Consider the following 18,314-nt stretch of genomic DNA (forward strand, 5'->3'; position numbering starts at 1 on the left):
TTATAATCTAGATTTTGAAACCAAATTATATAATGTAGTGAATTTAATAACTTTATGTTTAACTATAAAATGAATATAACAAATAATGCCATAATATTAATGCTGCATGAGTTTTTTTTTAAATAATTTTAAAAAGATGATATTTTAATTTTTTTTAAAAAAATTATTAAAACGACATAGTTTTGTTTAATTTGATTAACCTAAATTAATCCGTCTAATTTTTAATCTATATTTTAAAATCAGATTATAGCAACACTAAATTTAAAAAAATTGTGTTTTTGTGTTTAAGTATAAAATAAATATAAACAAATAATGCTATAATATTAATGCTGCATGAGTTTTTTTCTTTTGAAAATATCAATTATTAGGAAAACAATTAAAGAATACTAAAACAAGACCAACTGATTGATATAACTCGATAAAATAGTTCTGAGTGATACAAAATTAAAGGGTTTGAATTTAGAATTTTCCAATTTATGGGCTGAAGAACATGCAATTGCAATACATTGGTTCTCGGCCCATGATTTAGTGGGCCTTCGTTGTCCTGATACTTTTGCTGATTATATAAATAAATAAAACCATTACTCTCCAATTTCAATGTAAATAATCTTCAATAGCATCTTTTTGTAATTTTATCCTAGATATCATTCATATAAAAAATAAAGATAAAAAAATATTTTAATTTGTGCTCTAAAAGTTATATTTAAAGCACTAATTTGTTTTAAATTAAAATGATTAAAACCTTTATTTGTCTTCAATTAACTTAAACAAAACATCTTCTATTAAATAAACATCTATATTTGGGAAATATTTTGTCTTTTTTTTCTCTAAAATTAGATGGGAAATACGATAACAAAATAAAAAAAGAATTCAAATAAACATTAATTAAATTATCGTACATGAACTCTTGGGATTACAATACAAGTACTTTGTATTCATATAGAGATAAGATAAATATTAAATAAATACTTAACAAAATCAATTTAATTATCAGTTGAAGCGCGATCTGTGAATCTTGAGAAGAAGTATATCATGAAACATCAAAAAAATATATAATTTTGTAAGTTTAATTATCCCATCCCTTGACCAATGAACTACCATTACGTGTTACTTCACTTGTACAATACTTGATTTTTCCTCATCATTCTCTGAACATGAACGATTAGACCTCTTGGGCTACAGCTAATTTGGACCCCCGTAAGTAAAAGAGCACAATTGGACAACTAGATAGCAGCATAGTAGCTGAATAGTTTGATTGCGGAAAATGGATTTTTACTGGAGTTAATTTTTTTTAAAAAATTATTTTTAATATTAATATATTAAAATAATTTAAAATTTTATATATATATATATATATTTAATATTTTTATAAAAAACACTTTTTAATCATAAAAATAAACTAGCAAGTTAGTAAATCCGAATAGTGACCACGGTTTGTCTCTTAAATCCACATCTTCGAGCATAACCTAAAATAAACTAGCAAGTTAATATTTTAATATTTTTATGCTTTTAAAATTTTCTGGTTATTTTTTTAAAAAAATATTATTAATACCAAAACATAAAAAAAATAAATTAATTTTAAATAAAAATAAAAAATTTCAAATAATAATAAAAAACCTTTCAAACCCAAAAACAATCACTCTTTAATCTTTATAACCCGCCCTAAATTCTCAAATCCCACTGCGCTCAACAAACGAATAACCAGAAAAATGTCTCTCCTTCGCTCCATCTCCAAACCCCTTGCCCTTCCTCAACAACCCCTCTTCTCTGCAAGTCTCTCTCCCCCTCCCCCTCTCTCTGTTTGTGTTTGTGTCTGAGTTCATAAACATGTGGGTGTGTGAATGTTTTGATTTTGATGTATAAATATGGAATATTGTTGCAGTGTTTTGGTGGGAACATAGGAAAAGTGGGCTATGGAGAAACCATCGAACAGTGAAGAAATTAGTGGTAAGAGCAGGTCCAAAGAAGATATCTTTTGGTAAAGAATGCAGAGAAGCCTTGCAGGCAGGAATTGATAAGCTTGCTGTTGCTGTTTCCCTCACTTCAGGACCTAAAGTCAACCTGGCATTTACTTCTTTTTCTCTCTTTCTTTTTCTTCTATCTTCATTTTTCTCTTAAGATTTACATCTTGTTCTGTTCAAAGAATAGGATTGTGACTACTAGTTATCTCATTTCTTGTGTAATTTGTCAGTCTTTATTGACAGTGATGTTTCTAAGCCAGTGATATGTGTTTACGCAGGGCATAATGTTGTCCTTTCGGAGTCTAATACACTAAAACAAGTAATGATGGTGTTGCAATAGCTCAAGCTATCGAGCTTCTGGGTTCAATGAGAATGCTGGAGCAATGTTAATCCAAGAGGTCATTCATGGTTGCTACATTATCCTCTCCCTAATATTTTGTTGATGTGTTCTTTGATGTTGGCTGATGATTAATATGTGATATTGAAGTGACTTATTGCAGGTTGCTAGTAAAATGAATGATTTGGCTGGAGATGACACTACTACTGCTATTATCTTGGCTTGTGAAATGATCGAAACAGCAATGTTGGCAGTTGCTTTTGGGGCTAACCCTGTTTCTGTAAAGAAAGGAATGGATGTGCCTGTCAAAGATTTGGTCAAGGTATTGAAGAAAATAGCTTTCCAGTAAAAGGGAAGGATCATATAAAAGGTTTCTCCAGCTTCTTTGTTTAGATTTTGTTCAAAACCTTCATTTTGGCCTGGAAACTAAAATTTAGAATTTCTTCTCCTTGCAGCGGTTGCTTCAATTTCTGCTGGAAATGATGAATACGTTCGGAACTTAATTGCTGAAACTATAGAGGAGGTCGGCTCTGATGGGGTAATCTCTCTTGAATCATCTTCGACCTCAGATACGTCTGTGATAATAGAAGGAATGAAGGTGATTAAGCTGATTCTAGTTTTTAATATGGTTTGAAAAATATGTCTGATAAATCACTGAAAAACTGGCATAATGCCAAAGTCTATGGTAGAAGTTTTGATGTCATATCACTGTCAGTCATAGCTGGAATGGATAAACCATCCATGCATCTGTAAATATTTAGGATGACTGAGCTTCTGCTTTTCATATTTGGCAGGGTAGTAACCGGGTAGCAATACTGCGTAAACCCTCTGGCTCCCATGCATATATAAAATTTTCAACTTTTTCTCTGTTATTGATGCATGGATATATATTTTTTTCATTATGATGTAAGTTTGGTGCTCTCTCTCTGCTGATTGACAAGGGTTATATGCCGCCCCAATTCATCACAAACCAGGAAAAATCTTTGGTGGAGTTTGACAAGGCCAAGGTCCTTGTAACGGATCAGCAGATTGCAAATGTCCAAGAAATTGATCCTGTATAGGAAAAGACTATGCAGCTAAGTGTCCCACTGTTAATCATTGCTAAGGATATCCCAAAGCAGGTTTTGGAAACACTAGAGGTGAACACAATGCGAGGTTTGCTCAACGTTGCTGTTGTCAAATGCCCTGGATTTGGAGATCGAAAGAAAGCAGCATTGTTGCAAGACATTGCTCTTATGACAGGTGAACTGGCCTCTTTCTTTCCGACTTAATTGGTTATTCTTAGTTGTACTACATTTAAATATATTGAGATATAGGTTATTGAACCATCTATCTTCCTTGGCAAGTTCGGTTTGTGTTGCCTTCACGAGCCTTCCTATTTGTGCATGTCTGTGTTCCACTGGTTGCTCTTCTTGTATGTGTGCGTGTGACCTGTGATGTTCGAAAAAATATGAGAGTAGAAGAAGGCAACAAAGCCCTTGGAGGCTTAGAAGTAGGTATAAATGAATAAGGGGTATTGTAGTAATTGAATAAAACTTGATAAATATAAATAGAAAAAAAAGAAGAAAAGGGATCTGAAAATTTAGGGTGAGTGACGGCAGGAGAGAATAAAAGGGAAAGAAGAAGAAGAGAAAAGAGAGAAAGATAAAGGAAGGAGAGGAGAGTTTGAGAAAATAAGTATAAAGGTAAGATTTATGTTTTATATGCATAAATGTGTTTTCTTTTAGCTTTAAATTTCTGTTTTGTTGAATATTAGGGTTTTGAAGATTTTATTTTGGGTTGATTGATGAATTGATTTGAATATTAGGGGTTGATTGTTATGGGTAATTAGTTATTTAGTTGATTTTGGAAGATTTTAGGTAAACATGATGATTTTGAGTTATGATTTGTTTAAATGGTGAATTTGAGTTAGAAATCTTGATATATCAGTAGGTGATCTGTGGAAATTCTAGGTTTGAGATTGAAGATGATGAAATTACAGTCTGGTCTCTTAATTTGTGAAAATTACAGTTTAGTCACCGAACTTTGAAAACATTACAGATTGGTCTCTATAGCATAATCCGAGATTCTGAACATAATTAAAGATGAATTATGGATAGAATTCCAGTATAGCTATGAATCTATGACACTTTCAATTTGGTCATCTCATTTGACAAAATTACAACTTGACCCTAAAAATTTGATAAAATTCCATAATTGTTCCTTAGAGCATAATTAGAGATTCTAGATAGAATTGAGGTTGATTTATGAGAAAAATTACAGAATGGTCCCTCAATTATTCATCAAACCAATCTAGAAAAGCTAATATTACAGCTAGGGACCAATCTGAAAATTTTATCATATTTTTAGGGGTTAAATTGTAATTTTATCAATTTGAAGGACCAAACTAAAAATATCATAAATTCATGACTATACTGGAATTTTACCCATAATTCATACTCAATTCTGTTCAGAATCTCTAATTATGCTCTAAGGACCATTTTGAAAATTTATCAAAATTTTAAGGTCAAATTGTAATTTTGTCAAATTGGAGGACCAAACTAAAAATTTCATAAATTCACAACTATACTGGAATTTTACCCATAATTAATCTTTAATTCCGTTAAAAATCTTGGATTATGCCTCAAGGACCTATCTGTAATTTTTCTAAAGTTTGAGAACTAAACTGAAATTTTCACAAATCAAGGGACCAAACTGAAATTTCATCATCTTCAACCTCAAACCCATAATTTCCACAAATCACCTACTGATATATCAAGATTTCTATCTCAACTTCATCATTTAAACAAATCATAACTTATAACAATCATCTTTACCTAAAATCTTCCAAAATCAACTAAATAACTTATTACCCATAACAATCAACTCATAACATTCAAATCAATGTATCAATCAACCAAAAAAAAAAAAATCTTCAAAACCCTAATATTCAACAAAATAGAAATTTAAAGCTAAAAAAAAAAACATTTATACACATCAAAGCTTAAATCTTACCTTTTAAACTTATTTTCTCTAACTTTCTTCTCCTTCCTTTATTTTTTCCTCTTTTCTCTTCTTCTTTCCCTCTCACGGTTTTCTCTCTAAGAATTTAGATCTTTTTTTTTTTTTTTTTTTCCTGTTTATATTTATCAACTCTTTGTTCAATTACTACAATACCTCTTATTCATTTATACATACTTTTAAACCTCCAAGGACTTTGTTGTCTTTTCTTATTCTCTTTCATTTTCAAAACATCACATAACTACTTTAGTTCAAAAACATATAAGGTTATGAAATAGATCTTTAGTTAAGTGTATTAAATAGGTTGTACATTCTTTTCGAGTCGTTTTCGAATATATCTCCTTTGTATTCAGATAATCCTGATATTCTACTTGCGGAACATTAATATGATTTCTTTCGGTATCTACTTTCGAGTTCTGTTCACTTTGAGTCGGGTGAGTAGATAATTTTCCATATGTATGAGAAATATTATAAATATTTGAGTTGTTAATATGAATTGGATCATGCTTCTTGATAATATATATGTTGATTATTATCCATGTTATGATAAAGCATGATCAATTGTTGAATCTGAATTCTTGATATGAACCAATATATATTTTGAATTGACTTTCGAATTGATAGCTTCTCATTTGATTGATGTTATGAGTTGAGTCTTGAGATATGAATTTGTTTTTTTTATTATGATATAAACCTATGGTATAATAGTTAGAATACCCATGCTAATAGGGTAGTGTTAGTCTTTGTGCATATTGTATCTGAACCCTAGTTGGTTGGGGGAGTCATCAACTTGTGTGGACTGATCATCCCATAGTACGGAGCCACATGTTCATTGCATTTTGATTTTTTGACAAGCTTTACCTTATGATATTCTTGTTATGGTCTATTTAAGAAACCTTCCTCTAAGAACCTAAAGTCGTAATTGTATATATATTTCTTATTATTGTATTACTTTGTGTATGTAAATTGAACGTTATCTACTCATATAGTTGTTGAACCCACCCTTTTATTATTTATCTTTTTCAAGCTCATACCTTGTTAGCGGGTCATTTTTATTGGACTTTCTAAACTTGCTCTTTTGGTTGTAATCAATATTTTTTCTTTATGTCTAGTTAGTGCTCCATAGCTATGAATTTGTATTAACTCTTGTATTAAGACAATCAAATTATATTATAAAGTTAATTTTGTTATTAGTGCTGCGTTGAACTCTGATTGAGTTATTTAAATGATAAGTTTGTATATAAGTTTGGGTTCACATAAGTATGGAACCCTGAAGGGAAACATTATCTATGTGCCGGTTTTGGATCAAGGAACCGGGTCGTGACATAACCCATGCATGTTTAATACACTTGCAAGTTCGTCATGGTAATAAAGAAGTCCTTTGATGATTACCTAGTTCTCAATTATAAAAATCTTTACCTTTTTTTTTTTTTTGTCCACTAGAAATAATAAACTTTTTACTTGGATTCTAGCTAAGATTGTAAAATCATTTTATGATTACCTAGCTCTCAATTAAAAAAATTATCACTACTTTTTTGCTCTAGAAAAATAAATTGTTTACTTGGATGCTTGCCAAGATTATATTTTGTTCTCATATGACTATTCATAGGTAGGTCATTGCTTCCAACATGCTGTGTAATTCATGCCGTACTAGACTCATCAGGTGCTCATTTTCTCTCGGGTGATTTTGTGTTGACACTCGAAAGTGTAACCTCGGATCAACTTAGTGTTGCTCGAAAAGTTACCATAACAAGTAATTCAACAACCATAGTTGCTGACCCATCAACTAAAGCTGAAATTCAGGCAATAATTCTGCAGATAAGAAAGGATCTTGCTGAAACAGATAATGCTGCCTCCTCAAAAACGCTCTGAGAGAAATGCTAAATTATCTGGTGGTGTGGCTGTAATCATGGTTCGTGATCAAGCTCTTATTAAGAGTTACTAACTATTGTACAACACAATTCGGAAAAATAGATGAGCATAGTGACAATTCTGGCTACAAGTGCGTAGAATTATTGCTAGACATTAGGCTCTTAAAGCTGAATTAGTTCAGTAACAGGGATGAATTTTCTGCTCTGTGTTTTTTTTCATAAGAAATATAAAGACATAAGACAGGACTCCAATCTTTTGTTATGGTGTTTTTTTTTTTTTTTTTGTTTTAAATAACCTTTGTATTTAACTTGTTTAGCATGGATTGTGCATAAAATTTAGTTTTGAAATCCAAATCGCCTCTCCCCCTCCTCTCTCGCCATCCAAATTGTCTCAACTTTAACCATATCACTTGGATCTTTAGGATCCTTATCCAATATCATTATTTTTTGACAATGTTCTGATTTGATCTTTCCAATCCCTCTTCATCCTGAGAAGTTTCTTTACAAAGCCAACAACCTTTTAATCCACTAAAAAACACATGTCGCATAACTTTTGCTTTGTGTTTTGCTTCAAGTTGTCCAAAATTAGACTTTAGTTTTGAAACCACAAGCACTTCACTAATTGGGATGTTTTCGGTTTTTATCTTCTTTTTGATGAGTTCAAAGAAGAGACCTGACTTGGGTTTATTGTCTACAATGAGACAGTGTATCGTTGTTCAAGTTATGGAATGGGTGAGGGAGGAGTATTGGATTAGGGTTTTTGTAAAGTTTTGTTGGAGTTTGCTTGAGGGCTAAGATAAGGTATATGAAATCATATTTTCTAATTTTCGTGAAGGTTATGGAATATTCTTTAATTTTGGAGTGTCTTGATCCTGGAAGGATACCAATGGCTTTATTTCAGTGAAGCACGATTACGATTTTCGAAGCCCACGAGGAAGGGAAAGATACAGAGACGCTCTGTTTTTCTTTGGTACAGAGACGCTCTGTTTTGTTGCTGTAGGGTTTTGGTTTGATCGTAGCTCGATTCAGCATACAGCACTTATAATTCAATATGATCACAGAAACCTGTGAAAGTCTTTCAAAATTACAGAATTCTCCGATGACAAGGCCCGTTGGCCGTCCAGTAAACCAAAGCAAAGTACAAAATTAACCTGAACTCTGTAGTCTGTATTCCTATCACAAGGCCGGGAAGGAGACCATAGATAGGGGAAAAGCTAAAGGAGAATGATACACAGGAATGACAGTAAAATGATTGGATAAATGTTCAGCCTGTGGAATTTCTGGGTAACAAAACGTCTTTCAATTCTATCCTGGAGAATGGCTTTGACAATGGGGGCCATTGAATGCTGAGGTCAGAAGCGACTTGTTTCATTGTTGGCCGAGACCGTGGATCAGCAAGCAAGCATGCAAATGCTAGTTTGGCAATATAGACCACACCCGATGCAGCTCGATGTTCAGGAGGTGGTATGCACTGGTCCAGTACGTCCTTCAAGATTGTAGGCTGACTCGTTGGCAATGATGTTGGAGAGGATGATGGTGATAGCAAAGCTGAGATGAAATCTCCCGGATGCCTTCCCATGATTATTTCCAATGTTAACACACCAAAGCTGTAGACATCACATTTTTCATCCACTTTCATTGTGAAGGCTAACTCTGCAAATCAAAGTATTCAATCGTGCTTTATTGCATTGGAAACAGTAAGAAAGATTTACTTAATAGGAAATGGATTATGTAACCAAACTGCATACCTGGAGCCATGTATCCATAAGTTCCAGCAATTGATGTCCAGTTGGACGAGTCAGGCATTAAGAGCTTAGCTGTGCCAAAGTCAGTGACACGAGCTTCATATTTTGAATCCAGGAGGACATTGTTGCTCGAAATGTCTCGATGAATAATAGGGGGTGAGCAATCATGGTGCATGTAGGACAAAGCATTGGCTACTCCTTTCACAATATTTAGCCTTTTAATCCAATCCAATTCCCTTGCTCGTTCTTCACTGTTCAAAGTCATTCTCAAACTTCCCCTTTCTATGAACTCGCAAACCAAAAACGAGTGCTTTCTATGTGAACAGAAACCATACAACTTCACAATGTTTCGGTGTCTTATACTTAGTAAGACTTGAATCTCACTTCTGAAAGCTTTCAAACCAGTCATCTCACCATCTTGTGACTGGTGGAATTTCTTCACAGCAACCACCATTCCTGTTGGCAGCACAGCTTTGTAAACAGCTCCATACCCTCCTGCTCCAATACAATAGTTGGAGTCGAATTCCTCTGTAGCCTCGATGATGTTCTTGTTAGACAATTGACATTTTTAACTCTAGTGTTTCATGTTGTTTAATCAAGTATTGTTTGTTTTCTTTTCTTTCATTTCTGTTTTGATTTTGTTAAAGTAAATCCCTTGTTTTTCTGATGTTGTTGCTGAGATTAGTGGCAGCATATTCTCCACTACAGTTAGTGGCTAGTGACAGCAAATTGTCCACTACAGTTAGTGGCTGATAACTAGGGAGGTTTGTTGTATTTAAAGACATGCAGTTAATGAAATACTCACTGAGACATTTTATCAAACACCTTGTGTGTAATTCGTGTTCTTCAATACCAGCATTGTTGTTCTTGATTGTGCATCCCTTCACCTGCACAAAACACAGCAACACAATTGTCAACAGTGGTATCAGAGCATCTCAGATCTTACAGGACCAAAACACCTTTTTTTTCAAAATCTCAAAAATGACATCCAACAACTTACTTTTAAACTCCCCCATTATATTTACTGGTGAAAACTACCATATTTGGTCAGTGAAGATGCAAGCTTTTCTTGAAGCTTATGATCTTTGGGAAATTGTTTCCGAAGACAAACCAGTAGCTCCCTTACCAACAAATCCCACTATGGCTCAAATCAAGTTCAGCAGTGAGGAAAAGACAAAGAAATCCAAGGCGAAATCAATCATCCAAAATGCTGTGGCAGAAAGCATTTTCTACAGAATTATGGCATGTAATTCAGCCAAAGAGGCTTGGAACAAACTAAAAGAAGAATACCAAGGCAGTGACAGAACAAGGCAAATGCAAGTGCTGAATTTGAAGAGAGATTTTGAGGCACTTAACATGCAAGAAGATGAAACAATCTCTAAGTATTCTGATCGAATTTCACTAATTATCAACAACATCAGATTACTTGGAGAAGACTTTTCCTGACAGTTAGGATTGTGGAGAAGGTTCTTGTGACTCTTCCTGAGAGGTTTGAATCCAAAATCTCCTCTCTAGAAGAATCAAAGGACCTCAGTAAAATCTCATTAGGTGAACTAATGAGTGCTCTTCAAGCACAGGAGCAACGAAGAACAATCAGGCAAGACAGATTGACTGAAGGAGCCTTTTATGTGCAAAAACAACAAGCTGGAAAAGGAAAGAAGTTGCCTAATCTGAGATTCAAAGGCAGAAATGAAGGGGGCAGCACTAGTGAAGCTTCAAAACAAAAGAAGTTTTCCTCCTTGCACTCACTGCAAAAGAAACACACATTCAGAAAAATATTGTTGGTGGAGGCCAGATGCAATTTGTGGAAATTGCAAGCAATCAGGGCACATCACAAAGGTCTGCAAGTTCAAAAAATCAGATCCAAAACCTCAACAAGCTCACCTAGCAGATGAAGTTGATACACAGGAGGAGCAATTCTTTGCTGTCACTTGTTTCTCAACAAATGATCCAGCTGATACTTGGCTTATTGACAGTGGATGCACACATCATTTGTGCAATGATGCTGGAAATGTTTCAAAACCCTTGATGAATCTTACAAATCCAGAGTAAAGGTTGGCAATGGAGAATTTCTGGAGGTCAAAGGCAGAGGGTCAGTAAATGTTCAAACAAGTTCAGGTATCAAAATCATTCCTGATGTGTTATTTATACCTGAAATCAGTCAAAATTTGTTGAGTGTTGGACAAATGATGGAGAAAAACTATTCTCTTCAGTTTAAGGATCATAAATGCATTATCTTTGATCCTTCTGGAGAACAAATGTTCTGTGTAAAGATGAAAAAACAGAAGCTTTGTTTGTTGACTGGGATAAAGTATCCAATCATGCATATGTGAGTGCTACTCAGGATGTTTCAAATCTTTTGGCATAAAAGATTTGGACATTTCAATCAAAAGGGCTTGTCAATTTTGAAACAAAAGGAAATGGTTGCAGCATTGCCCACATTGAATGGTGAGATTCAATTGTGTGAAACATGTCAACTTGGCAAGCAATCAAGGCCACCATTTCCTAAAAGGCAAGCATGGAGAGCCAGCCAAAACTTCAGCTCATCCACACTGACGTGTGTGGACCTATGAAGACAGCCTCATTATGTGGTAACAAGTATTTCATTCTCTTTATTGATGATTATACTAGGATGTGTTGGGTGTATTTCATCAAATTTAAGAGTGAAGTATTTACAATCTTTCAAACATTCAAAGCTTTAGTTGAGAATCAAAGTGACATGCTAATTAAATGCTTAAGATCTGACAATGGTACTGAATATACTTCAAATCAGTTTCTTGAGTTTTGCAACAGCAGAGGCATTGTGCACCAGTACACTACACCATACACACCACAACAAAATGGTGTATGTGAGAGGAAGAACAGGACAGTAATGGAGATGGCTAGATGTCTCTTACTTGAAAAGAAAATGCCAAACAAATTATGGGCAGAGGCAGTCAATACCTCTGTTACTTGCTGAACCGACTTCCAACCAAAGCACTGGAGGACAAGACACCATACGAAGGCTGGAATGGTGTTAAACCTGCTGTAGATCATCTTCGAATCTTTGGCAGCATATGCTATTATCATATAGCTGAGCCAAAGAGGAGCAAACTTGACAACAAAGCTCAAAGGGAGTTCTTGTGGGTTATGGAATAACAACCAAAGGATACAGAATTCTTTGCTTACAAACAGAGAAGGTAATTCTCAGCAGAGATGTGAAGGTTGATGAAGCAATCACATGGGATTGGGAACATCAGAAAAATATGATTTCTGATCAACCATTCACCATTCAGCCCCAGCCAGTAGCTGATGAATCAGTGGATGATTTTCCAGTTAGAGGCACAAGATCATTGGAAGATATTCACCTAAGATGCAACATGGCAATCCTAGAACCAACCAGCTATACTGAAGCTCAAAGAATTTCCAGCATGGAGGAGAGCAATGGAGGCAGAAATGGAAATGATCAACAAAAATGCAACATGGCAGCTGATTGAAAGGCCTAAGCATCACAAGGTGATAGGTGTAAGATGGGTTTTCAAAACAAAACTCAATTCAGATGGGTCAGTATGCAAACACAAGGCTAGATTGGTGGTAAAGGGCTATGCTCAACAATATGTGTGGACTACCTAGAGACCTTTGCTCCAGTAGCAAGGTATGATACTATTAGACTTCTCATTACACTTGCAGCACATAACTCTTGGCAGATTCACCAACTTGATGTCAAGTCTGCCTTCTTGAATGGATTTCTTGCTGAAGAAATCTTTGTAGAGCAACCCGATGGGTATGCTGTTAAAGATAAAGAAGATCATGTGTATCTACTTAAGAAGGCCTTGTATGGGTTGAAACAAGCTCCCCGAGCTTGGTATGACAGAATGGACACACATCTGCTTCAACTTGGGTTCAGCAGAAGCCAAAATGAAGCAACTTTGTATGTGAAATCATGTGGTAACCATTTTCTAATTGTATCTATTTACGTAGATGATATGCTTATCACAGGAAGTGAACTTGGAATGATCCAAGAGTTCAAAGATGAAATGAAGAAGATGTTTGAGATGTCTGACCTTGGAATGATGAATTACTTCCTTGGAATGGAAGTGATGCAATCCAGCAATGGCATTTTTACATGCCAAAAGAAGTATGCTTCAGACATCCTAAAAAGATTCAAAATGGAGGATTGTAAACCAGTGGGGACTCCTATGACAACAAGTATCAAGCTTAGCAAGGATGATGAATCTGAAAAAGTGGATGAAAGTTTGTATAGAGGCTTAATTGGCAGCCTTCAATATCTTACAGCAAGTAGACCTGACATATTATTTGCTGTGAGTATTCTTTCAAGGTTCATGCATTCTCCAAGGGAGACTCATTTCATTGCAGCAAAAAGGATACTTAGATACATCAAAGGTACCATTGATCTTGGTATTTTCTGTCCAAGATCATCAGAAGGGGCTGTGGAACTAAAAGGCTATACTGACAGTGACTGGGGAGGCTGTGTTGATGATTCAAGAAGCACTTCAGGGTATTTATTCTCACTCAATTCAGGTGTCTTCACCTGGAGTTCAAAGAAGCAAGAGACAACAGCTCAATCCACTGCAGAAGCAGAGTACATTGCTGCTGCCGCTGCTGTCAACCAAGCAATTTGGTTGAGGAAAATGTTAAAGGATTTGGGACATGAACAGGTTGAAGCTACTAAAATCATGTGTGATAACAGTTCTGCAGTATCAATTTCAAAGAATCCAGTCTTTCATGGACGTACAAAGCATAATCAAAATCAAGTTTCATTTTATTAGAGAAGTTCAACAATCTAATGAAGTGATGCTGATTCATTGTTCTTCCGAAGAACAACTTGCAGATATATTTACCAAACCACTACCTAAAGAGAGATTTGAGACATTAAGACAAATGATTGGAATTTGTCGTCAAAATGTCAAGGAGGAGTGTTAGACAATTGACATTTTTAACTCTAGTGTTTCATGTTGTTTAATCAAGTATTGTTTGTTTTCTTTTCTTTCATTTCTGTTTTGATTTTGTTAAAGTAAATCCCTTGTTTTTCTGATGTTGTTGCTGAGATTAGTGGCAGCATATTCTCCACTACAGTTAGTGGCTAGTGACAGCAAATTGTCCACTACAGTTAGTGGCTGATAACTAGGGAGGTTTGTTGTATTTAAAGACATGCAGTTAATGAAATACTCACTGAGACATTTTATCAAACACCTTGTGTGTAATTCGTGTTCTTCAATACCAGCATTGTTGTTCTTGATTGTGCATCCCTTCACCTGCACAAAACACAGCAACACAATTGTCAACAGTTCTCATACTTCATTTCCCCACAACAGTCCCATATTGAGAACAGATTTTCCTGTCGTGCCTCCCTTAACATTTTCCTCCTGCTTCTAATTTTGTGAAGGGTTAAGAAACCTCCAATCAAGGCTAAACACAGAAAAAAGAGTCCCAAGAGAAGGAAGACAATTAAGACAACCTTTTTTCTATCCTTCTTAGAAGCAGTTTTATCGCCTGTAGATGCAGCACAAGGCTTTAAACCTGCAGAACGGCCACACAAGTTGTTGTTTCTGATAGCCTCGTATGGAGCCTCAATAAAAGCTTTAATTTCAGGAACGGGGCCCTCTAAATCATTGCAGGATATATCCACATTCACCAAGCTCAACAAGTCCGCAAAAGTGGTCGGTATAGAACCAGACATCATGTTGTGGGAGATGTTCAATGTCTCTAGATGTTTGAACTGTCCAAGCTGCGGTGGAATGTATCCCTGGAGATAATTCCAACTAAGATCAAGACTTTGAAGAGACCGTAAATTTCCCATCTCGGGAGGAACATTACCTGTAAATTTATTCTTGCTGAAATTCAAGAATAATAGATTTGAGAGCTCTCCAAGTTGTTTGGGAATCGATCCACTCAGATAATTTGCTGCCAAATTAAGCTTTGTAATGTAAGGTATCGTTGCGATAACTGAAGTGACATCACCTGAAAGATTGTTGTTGTTAAGAGTGAGTTCAAGTAACTTCAGTTTTCCCAGTTCCTTAGGAATCTCCCCAACTAGATGATTTGAAGAGAGATCAATCGCTTGCAGTCGAGTTGCCTTTCCAAGCTCAGCTGGTATTTCACCAGATATTCTATTGTTAGAGACTCTTAGAGTCATCAGACTCTGAAATTGCTCCCATTTCCAAGAAAGTTCGCCATAGAATTCGTTATCACTCAAATTTATGTAGGTCATATTTGGATAAACAACCAAATCATTAGATATATTTCCACTGAGCTGGTTTCTCTCAATTCTGAGTCTCACCAAGCTAGTGCAATTTCTCAAGCTTTTTGGGATAGGTCCTGTGAAGTCATTGTCCATAACACACAACGACGAAAGGAGTCCACCACGACATATGTCGTCTGGTAAATGTCCAGTAAATCTATTAGAATTTACATAAAAAATGCTTCAGATGTGTGAGATTGTTCAACTCTAGAGGAAAAGAACCTGAAAGATTGTTTGAAGGAAGGTAAAGAAAGGATAAGTTTCTCAAATTTCCTAAAGATGAAGGGATCGTACCGGTCAGGTTATTAAATGCCAAGTCAATATAAGTAAGAGATCTTGTTAAGTTTCCCATAGAAGCTGGTATTGTACCGGTGAGATAATTCTCTCTCAAATCAAGGACAGTGAGAGATCTCATGTTTCCTATGGAAGTGTGGATGGTACCATCAAGCCTATTCCCTCCTAATTGAAGTGTTTGCAGATTCTCAAGCATTCCTACTTCCTCAGGGACTGAACCAGAGAGTTTGTTTTTCCAAAGGTCAAGATAAACCAAGTTACTCAAGTTTCCTATGGACGAAGGAATAGCACCAGTAAGGTTGTTGCTTGACAAATTAAGCAATACGAGAGATTTCATTCTTCCAACTTCTTGTGGTATGGCACCAGAAAGTTCATTGTCATTAAGATAAAGATACACTAAGTTGCTTAGGTTTCCTATAGAATTAGACGGGATAGAACCGCTGATGAGGTTTTTCATCAGAGAAAATAACTCAAGGCTTGTCAATGAACCTATTTCGGATGGAATGCTTCCAGAAATTTGATTTTGAGACAAGTCAAGGACAATGAGCTTGGAAAGATTACTGATATGTGAAGGAATGGTCCCATAGAGTGAGTTATTCCGAAGATTAAGCTCGATCAAGTTCAGAAAGGATGAGAATTGGAGACCATGAAGCGTACCTCTCAAACTACAATCCTGAAGACTTAACTTCGTGATGCTACCAGGCTTGTCGCAAGTGATTCCTTCCCAGTTGCAGGGGTTGTCTCCAGCCCATGAGGACAGGAGAGACTGGCTTTGATTGTCAAGATCTGCTTTCCATTTTAGAAGTGCTTCTGCTTCCTTCCATCCTTGTGTGACTTGATCTCCTATAGTAGCTTCAGCAAAAGAAGAAGGGGAAAAAGCACAAGCTAAAAGAAACAAAAAGTAAACCAAGAAAGGAGCAGTGGAGAACAAGGAATACTGGGATGCTATGGATACTGGTTTTTTGGACATAGATGCCATGGTCTTTATGGTTTTGCTTGATCAGGATGAGCAAAAACCATATATCAGGGTCACATAGGGAGGAGCCATGGAGTCTTTCCTAGGTATTTCCAAATATGAACATAAAACTTTGCTCTTCAACTTTTATTGTTTTCCTGACAATCTCCAGCCACCACCGTCTAGTTGTTCAGAGCATCGTGGAACGTTCAAACCGTGTTTCTTTCTAGATATTTGATTATTTTTTAAAAATTAATTTTTTTTAATATTATTAAATTAATTTGATATGCTATATAAAATTAATCAAACTCTCAAACACCCTATTTGGTATTGTAGTTGTAGTTTTATAGTCTATTTGGTGTTATGGTTGTGGTTGAATTGATGTTTTGTTATTTTTTTTTTTATGTTATTAGATAGTTTTTATATGTTAATATAAAAATAAAAAATATATTATGAAATGCTTATGTACACATGAACACTTTACCGAAGGCTAATTTCCGTACAACACTAAAAAGAACTAGAATTTTTTTTAATAGTGATTTAGTGTTTTTATGATACTTGAACAACAAATTATTTTAATATGTATTTTTTTAATAGTCTTACATCAAATCATTTTAGTGCACTTGACAAATTAAAGATCACTAAGAGATATATTTATTTTTTAAATTATAACAAACAACTTCTCATATTTTTTTTTTTTTTAAAATAGAAATAAAACAGGACTAGTTACGAGGGTCTGCCTGCTATATGCTTTTGGGATAAGTGATGGGCCTTGTTCTTTGTTGGCATTTTTTTTTTCTTTATGTTTTTTTTACACTTCAAATTTTTTTTATTAGATGTAATTACTCTGACTTAAATACTATTATAAATTTTTATTTGAATTTAATAATTTTTTTAATTATTATATATTTGATTTGAAAATAATAATAATAAATTACACACTGATACGTGGTCCATTCAGCCTGAGGCATTTCTGTGAACCGAAACATCTTTCAATTCTGCAATGGAGAATGGCTTTAATTGACAGTGGGGCCATCGGAAATATCAGATCGTCTGTTGAAAAAAATATTTGTACCATATTTTATTTTTCTGTATTTAATGAATCATGAATTGAGATTTTTCCGTATTTAATCCATTCTGAATTGACAGAATTTCTGAAGTTCCTGTCAATTCAGAAGTCGGAATAATAAAAAGCTTGAAGCTCCTGAAATTCTGAATCCAAAAGAACTCTTTCTTCTCAGCCTTCCCAGAATCCGATATTCTGAATAGTGACTCCAACATCCACAGTTAATGTAATAAAATGCGAAGCAAAAGAGTAAATTTCACCTGTCCTGTTTCGGCTAATAACATCGGAGATACATAAACCTCATAGATTTGTTTTTCAGTAATTTGCTGTAAATGAAGAACTTTGTGGTGTATTTCTGTTAGTGCTTAGGCCAGAGGAAGCTTTTGATTGGCCACTGCGGATTCAAGGGCTACCAAAGGATAGATAGGATAATAACAAAGATTCAAATTTAAGATCTGGTCTGATGATGAGGAAATTATCTTTTACTTAAAAACACTAAAAGATCTGGCCTTGTTAATGGTTCTTCACTGTTCGTATGGGCGTAACATCTGATTCTCTCTCTCTTTTTTTCACTTTTATTTTTTTTACCTTTTTTTTCTTTACCTTTTTTTTTAATCATCCTTCAATATTTGATAAATTTTAAAGTAGTCTTCATAATTTATTTTAGTTTTTTTATTTATAAAATTATTATAATTTCAAAAACATATCTCAATATGAGCATTATTACTCAATTTTGCTAGTATTTAGTTTTATTATCATATAATTAAATAAAAAATATTTTTAAAAAATTCAATATATAAAAATACGGTTGAATCCATGACACAGGATTGCGTGTTTAGTTGAT

General features: G+C 34.6%; 2 pseudogenes; one reads left to right on the forward strand and one right to left on the reverse strand.

The window, feature by feature from the left end:
* The first annotated feature begins 1,709 nt into the window (after positions 1 to 1,709).
* LOC118060633 (chaperonin 60 subunit alpha 2, chloroplastic-like) lies at positions 1,710 to 6,329 on the forward strand (annotated as a pseudogene).
* Positions 6,330 to 7,888: 1,559 nt separating this feature from the next.
* LOC118060631 (uncharacterized) lies at positions 7,889 to 16,678 on the reverse strand (annotated as a pseudogene).
* Positions 16,679 to 18,314: the final 1,636 nt, after the last annotated feature.

This window comes from Populus alba, chromosome 12 (assembly GCF_005239225.2).
Source record: "Populus alba chromosome 12, ASM523922v2, whole genome shotgun sequence".
NCBI lineage: Eukaryota > Viridiplantae > Streptophyta > Magnoliopsida > Malpighiales > Salicaceae > Populus > Populus alba.